This window comes from Erinaceus europaeus, chromosome 14 (assembly GCF_950295315.1).
Source record: "Erinaceus europaeus chromosome 14, mEriEur2.1, whole genome shotgun sequence".
Taxonomy (NCBI): domain Eukaryota; kingdom Metazoa; phylum Chordata; class Mammalia; order Eulipotyphla; family Erinaceidae; genus Erinaceus; species Erinaceus europaeus.
In genome coordinates this window covers 31,806,163-31,814,178 of record NC_080175.1, presented here as the reverse complement: position 1 = coordinate 31,814,178, position 8,016 = coordinate 31,806,163, and positions in this window count along the sequence as shown.

Sequence of the window (8,016 nt, the reverse complement as noted above, 5' to 3'; positions counted from 1 at the left end):
TTGGCTGCTGGAGCTGTTCTGGACCCTCGGGGCCCCTTGAGCCCAAATAGGCAAAGACAAAGCAGGAGCAGAGGCATGCCCACCGAGATGCTAACTGCAAATAACTACACCTAAGAGTGGTCTTCCACGGTGTTCTTCAAACAAAGAGGTTGGGGATGAGGGGGCGGAATTTCAGGATCAAAATTTACCCCTAGTAAAAATGTGTGTTCCTGCAGTGTCCATTTTTATTATAAGGTATACTAGCAAAGGAGGAACGGTGCATGTTTTAACTTGGAAGAAATTGAAAAGATGCTTTTCATTTTGATAAACTTGGATATAGTATGGAATCCAATGCCAGTTGTGCACATATATGTATATATATATTTCTTTTTTCTTATTTATTTTCTTATTTTTACCAGAGCACTGCTTAACTTTGGCTTATGGTGGTGTAAGGGATTGAATTTGGGACTTTAGAGCCTCAGGCATGAGAGACTTTTTGCATAACCATTATGCTATCTACCCCCCACCCTATATATTTTTCTTTTTCATCAGAGTACTGTTCAACTCTGGCTTATGGAGGTGCTAGGGATTGAACCTGGGGCTTTTGGTGGAAGTTTTCGGTTGTTCACTGTGATATATATATACATATATATATATATCCCCTAATTATACCCATTTTATAGATAATGAATATATATGTGTGTAGATATATATATATATACATACATAGCTATATTTCTATCTACCCATAGACATATAATTTTTAATGCCACCAGTGTTATTGCTGAGACTCAGTGCCTGCATGATGAATTCATCAACCCCAGCAGCTGTTTTCCTTTTTCCCATTCTCCCATCCTTCCATCTTTCTATCCTTTCTTCCTGTTTTTGACAGAGTCAGAGATAAATTGAGATAAGGCAGAGATAAATGGGGTGAGAGAGATGCACCTGCAGCACTGTTCCACTACTTGTGAAGCTTCCCCCCACAGAGGATAACTAGGGGCTTGAACCCAGCTCCTTGTGCATGGTAACGTGTATACTCTATCAGGTACATTTGACCTCTGTACATGGATATTTTAGACAAAGCAGGAACCTTGGAAATATTTTCCAGGCTTCTTGTTTGAGACCTCACCTTCTCCCCAACAGCACCATTTTGTTCATCCTGGAATAGGGGTGTGATGATTCTTTTTTTTTAATATTATATTTTGTTGGTGATTTAATGATTTACAGGGTTTCAAGAGTACAGTTTCACACTACACCTACTACCAAATAGAGTCTGAGAGATAGTTCGGATACTCCTTTTTCTGTGTGTGTGCAAGTCTATGTGCTTCAATTATCTGTATATTGCACACGTGAGCAAAACTATGTTTGAGCCATTTTTCACCTCCTTACTTCTCTAAGAAAAATCACCTCCAGTTCCATCTAGTTTGTCCCAAAGGACATAATATTATCTTTATTAATTACTGAGTGGTATGTGATGATCTTTTCTTTCGCATTTTAAACAATTCTTTAGAGATATTCTAGCAGGATCCATTTAGTATTTACAAAGCACTGCGTCATGCACTTTTCCCTTGGGATACTCCACAAGTACTGAAGCACTTTCTGTGTGCCATACACTCTGCCCTTTATGATGATTTCCCTATAGCGGAGCTGAGCAAACAGGTCCAGAAAAACAGGGTGATTATTTCCCCCCAAAAAACTCTCTAGTGGCAAAGGAGGTTAGGATCTTGGGAGCCCTTTCTAGCAAAGACACCCATTCCAGTGTGTATGCCAACCTTCTCTGTGACTGCGACTCCTCTTCCTACCCATTCCTCCCCGCCATTATTTGATTACACAGCAAGGACTGCCACCCGATGTCCCATTTGAAGAGCCTTCCATACAGAAAGGACAGGTCCAAGTCAAGCAAGATACCCAGGAAACTTAGCTGCTACTCATGTGTCTTTTCTTCTGCCTATGTTGGTGTCATGAATTTATAGATAAAGGCATAGTCATCACCATCCCAGGTCATAGGCACAGCATCTAATACCAGGATGGGCTGGTGTCTTTCCAGCTCAGTGCATGGCCCAGGGGCATCTGGGATGAAATCGATTCACTGAGTGGTCCAGGATGGATGGGTCACTGGCAAACATTTATCCAGGGCTTGTTAGGTGCAAGCTCTGTTTTAGGCCAGTGGGGGAACAAAGATGGATCTCTGCCTTCAAGGAGCTTGCAGTTCTGCAGGGAACTGATCTGCCTAGTCATGCAGAAAGAGATAGCACATAGGAATGGGCTGTGGAGATGTCCCTCCTCTTGTATTCATCTTGCCTCTGACCCATCTATCCCATGCTTCCCCTCTTCATCTCTGTATAGGACTCACTCAGTTCCAGCTTTCCTCAAAATTCCCAAAATCACAAACAGTGGTCTATGTTCACAAGCTAATCCACTTCAAGAGTCACTTTAAAATGACACATATGGGGACCGGGTGGTAGTGCAATGGGTCAAGCACACGCAAAGTGCAAGGATGGGCATAAGGATCCCAGTTCAAGCCCCCAGCTCCCCATATGCAGAGGGGTCGCTTTACAAGCGGTGAAGCAGGTCTTCAGGTGTCTATCTTTCTCTCTCCTCTCTGTCTTCCCCTCCTCTCTCCATTTTTCTCTGTCCTATCCAACAACAACAGCAATGACAACAACAACAAAAACAAGAGCAACAAAAATGAGAAAAAATGTTCTCCAGGAGCAGTGGGTTCATAGTGCAGGCGCCGAACCCCAGTGATAACCTTGGAGGAAAAAAAATGATACATGTGGGGGCCTGGTGGCAGTGACACACTCAGTTAAGCATACATATAACCAAGGACCCTGGTTCAAGTCTCCACTGCCCACTTGCAGGGAGAATAATTCACAAGTGGTGAAACAGGTCTGTAGGTGTCTCTCTTTCTCTCTCCCACTCTATCTCTCCCTCTCCTCTCAATTTCTCTCTGTCCTATTCAATAAGTTTTAAAAATAATGGCTGCCAGGAGTAGTGGATGCATAGTGCTGGCACTGAGCCCCAGCAATAACCCTGGTGGCAATAAAAACAAACCAACAGTACATGCTGAGGCCAGCCTTACCTCTGCTGGGAGCTGTGATTCTACCACTCTGCCTAGTTTTAAATGTGATGCTTCACATATTTGCGATACTGCTGAGTCACTTGTGCGGCCCAATTTTTACTCTGTAACTTGAGAGAAAGAGAGAAAAAGAGGCAGGGACACCAAAGCACTGCTCCACTATCCATAGAGTGCTACCCTGGCTTGTCCTTGGTGTCTTCCATGATGGCTCCATGTGGTGAAGGGGATTGAACTCAAGATCTCTCACACAAAAGGCATGGAGTCTCCCTCTGAGCCACATCCCAGGCTCCCAACCATGCCCACTTTATAGATGAGAAGACAGAGGTTGAACAGACAACAAATGAATGGCAATGTTGGGACTGTCACTCATGCACATGGTAGACAGTTCTAGTCATTCCACACGTTACCTCGTTCAGGCCTTGCAGTGAATGCATGGTTCAGGTCAATGGGAAAATTGAGACCCAGAAGGAACAAGTGCATTGCCAAGCTCAAGTGGTGTGTATGTAAAACAGAGACTAGAATCCAGGTCTGACCTGGCTGGTGTCCTTCCACTATAGAAGACACCCCCTTTACATTTCCAGCAGTCAAACCTGGATCCAACTAGCCTTAGAAGGTTGGGTCTCTGCATCTTCCTGTTGGGTGGAAACAAGAAGGAAACACTCATGATCAGGCACAGGTCAAGTAGAAAAACTTGAAAGAGGGGGTTGAGCTGTAGCTCAGCGGGTTAAACCCACATGGTGCAAAGCTCAAGGACCCCGATTGGAGCCCCTAGCTCCCCACCTGCAGGGGGCTCGCTTCACAAGCGTTCAAGTAGGTCTGCAGGTGTCTATCTTTCTCTGTCCCCTCTGTCTTCCCCTCCTCTGTTTCTACCCTGCACAACAACAAAAGTCATGGCAACAAGGGCAACAAAATGGGAAAAATGGCGTCCAGGAGCAGTGAATTCGTAGTGCTCTCACCAAGCCCTAGAAATAACCCTGGAAGCAAAAAATAAAATAAAATAAAATAAAATAAAATAAAATAAAATAAAATAAAATGACGGCAAAAAAATTGCTTGCAAAAAAAAAATAGGAAAAGAAAATCTTGAAAGACTGCCCCCTGGTGACTCCTTTGGTGGTGGCAACTGGGACTGACTAGAGGGCTGTGAGCCATGCATGACCTCGGGAACCTGGGATAAGGCAGTAATTGGGTTTTACTGACAAACTCTCGTGCCAGGAGTTCTGCTAAGCACTTCCAAAGACTCCTCTCATTGATTCCTCAGACTAACCACGTTACTTTTTCATTACTGTTACCATTTCACAGATGAGGAAGCTGAGGCTCAGAGGTTAAGTAACCTGCCCAGGGTCACACTGCTGCTAAGGCTTAATGCTGGGATTCAAATCCAGGGTGGTCACCTACACAGGTCTGATACTACCAACCTACTGCCTAGCTCCACTTTCTTGCTCCCCAACCCTGTCTTCCTGGGCTATAGCTGCCAAGACATTCTCTCTGTTCTTCAAGCTCACCCTCACATGGGGCTTTTGGACTTGCTGTGCCCTGTCACTGACTGATTTCAGGCAGGTGCCAACTCATAGAAGGCACCTTCTCAAAGATGCTATTCTAATCTCCCATCTAGCTGCCCCTAGTCCAGTCCTGTGTGATCCCATTCACTACCTGCGTTGCTTTCTTGGGGCTCAACACTCTATGAGGTGTTCTCATCATTTTACTTTATATCTATATTCTCCACTGAGAATGTCAACTCTGGGGGGTGGGGGGCAGGTGCCACTCAATAAGCATCTTCTTATTTGTTTATTTATTTTCCCTTTAGTTGCCCTTGTTGTTTTTTATTGTTGTTGTGGTTATTATTGTTGTTGTTATTGATATTGTTGTTAGATAGGACAGAAAGAAATGGAAAGCCGAGGGGAAGACAGAGGGGGAGAGAAAGATAGACACCTGCAGACCTGCTTCACTGCCTGTGAAGTGACTCCCCTGCAGGTGGGGAGCTGGGGGCTCGAACCGGAATCCTTACACTGGTCCTTGCTCTTCTGTGTGGATGGTATCTGGTGGTGGGGCAGAAGGCCTTATACCCAGTAATTTATGATGTAATTCAAAGGCCTCCTCATCCCCTGCCCCCTGTGGTTTCCTGTCATCCCTGCCTCTTCCTCTTTAAATCCCACCCCTATAAATCTAGGACTCGAGCGGAGCTGGGGTCAGAACTAGAACTTGACTTCATTTGATAGATGGGCATAGCACATCAAATGCATTAAAAATAAGACTTGTCCTTCTGGTCCTCAGCATTTGATCTAGTTGAAGTGTCTGGTTTTGGGGAAATAGTGCTTGTTGTGAATTATTATAATTATCTTGTATCTTATTGCTCTTGGACATTTAAAAGGAGGTTTAATTGGTCGTTCAGGCCTGGAACCTATTCTGTTTTCCAACTTTTATGACTTCCTCCACCACATTCAGAACCTGAGAAGGTAGATTAGCATCTCAGGATTATAAACTGCCTGTTCTCACTCACCTGCATCTGAATGTGCTCCAGAAGACAGACTCTAGTTGGAGAATTTGAACTTAGTGTCTTGCACATTTAAAGAGAAGCTCAGATTGGAAAATAGCTCAACTGGGTAGTGTGTTTGCTTTTCCATGCAGAAGACCTGGGTTCAAGTCTGGCACCCACTGTAGTGTGTTTCTCGTTCTCTGTCTCAAAAAGTCAGTCGGGGATGGTGAAATCCTGAGGAGGGATGAAAAACAGAAAACAGAAAGAAAGACACCAAGAAGAAGCTCAAACCCAGGCAATTAAAAAAAAAATTTTATTAGTGATTTAATATTGGTTTTAGAAGTTTTAAAAATAACAGGGGTATAATTCTGTACCATTTCTACTACCAGAGTTCTGTGTCCCCATTCCCTCCATTGGAAACTGCAGTGGTTCTCCCAAAGTCACAAGTATGGGTTACCTGTCTGTCTGTCTGTCTATCTATCTCCCTCTATTTCTGCACGGCACAATTTCTAAGGTCTATTGAAAATGGAAGCAGAGTGAGGTGGTGGTGAAGGGTTGGGGGTGCTGAGCAGTTGCACAGCCAGATGAGTGTACATGTTACCATGCTTAAAGTCCCAGGTTTGAGCCCCCACTTTCCACATGCAGGGGAGGATGCTTTGCAAGTGGTGAAACAGGTCTACACTTCTCTCTCTTTCTCCCTCTCCATATCCCCTCCCCCTCTCAGTTTCTCTCTCTTTTATTAAAGAAAAAAGAAAAAGAAATGGCCTCCAGGAGCAGTGGATTCTTAGTGGTCGTACCAAGCCCCAGTGACAACCCTGGTGGAAAAAAAAAAAAAAAAAAAAATATATATATATATATATATATATGCAGAGTGAAAATGCTTATGTTGATAAGCTAGTAGATCAAAGCATGAAACACTTGAAAGGAACAACCTTGGTGGCTAGTGGTCATTAGAGCATCAGTAAGTAAATTTCAGGGGAAGGAGACAGCTCAACTCCCCATACATGAAGCCAGGAAATGTGAGCTCTGAGCTGACAGCCTGACTGTTGTGAGCTGGTGGGCGAGACTGGACTGGGAGCCAGTCGCCTGACCTCCAGTCTGAGCCTGCCTCTGCCTCACTGTACAGCCCTCCTTCCTCAGGAAAAAGAAGGCAGAGCTGGCTGATCACTTGGGGCATCCAAAGCTCTGCTTTTCTAGGCCTTTATGGGGCAGGGGCAGGAAAGGGAGCAAGTGTGGCTTCATTTCCAAGCACGCCAGCCACAAACGCACTGCTACAGCAGGTCTGTGCAGAGATCCTGCAAACATGGCCTCTACTAAGCACATAAGGAGAAAAGCAGGGTTAAGTGACATGCGGAAAGTCACACAGCAGGAACTCGGTGGGCTCAGCCACCAGGTGTCTGGTGCTCACAAACCACCTCCACCCAGTGCTCCAGAGCATCTGACTCCTTAGGAGCTACTCTCGCCTCCTAGGGAGCACGGTGGCCAGGGTCCCCCCTGGCTGGGGGAAGTGCACAGCTGGGCTGTCAGATTTCTTGGTTTATTTCAACACCATTTTTCTGGCTCCTAATTAGGCAGCTCCGGGGTGAAAAGCTAACGTGAATGCTAGTAATGAGTAGCAGACCTTGTGTCACAGGCTGACCCAATACAGGACAAAGAATGATTCTGTAATCACACCAGCCAATGCTTTCTGAGGGCCTCTTCTGCATCTGGCTTGACACCACTACATAGAAGCTTTCTTTTGTGTGGTGGGTGCCAGGCTTGAACCTAGGTCATGCGCATGGCAAAGCAACACACTACCCAAGTGAGCTATTTCACCAGCCCCTGGGTGTATGTTTGGATGTGCTGACTGGCCATGGAGTTGACTCTCCTCGGGGCAGTCAGTGGCTCTCAGCACAGCTGCCTGTCCTCTCTGTTCCAAGTTCCTGGACACCACATCCGTGGCTCCCCAAAGCCCTCTTACAGACATTCATTCCTCTGACCTCCCTTCCCTGGACTCCACTGTGCTCCAAAACACTGATTTCCAATATGCAGCCAAACTGATCATTGTCAAACTAAATAATGTCCCCACCATTTTCTGACCAGAGTGGAATAATGGTGCCAGTAGACTTCATACTAAAATGTGAGAGACAAAGGCAGTCCAGTGCTGGTGGGGGCTTGTCCTTTTAATGAGAAAACAATTTATCTACCAGCCATTCTTCCCTAGTAGGACCCGGTGTATGCTGTGCTTCAGACTCTGTGGGGGCAAGCTCAAAGGGATAGGCACAGAGGGAGGCAACCTTCTCCTCAGGGTTGTTTTCTGAAGGAGCTGCCTTATGTTCTCTTTCTGGTTTCTGAGCTGTCTGGCAGCACAGAGATGGCTCTCAGAAAAGCCCCGACGGCACAGAACACACCCTTGCACAGTCTCACCTTTCCAGACCCTTTCAGCAGTGAGAAACCATTTTAATAATGCTGTAATTTCGTTACAGAATTTTTGTAATTAAATATC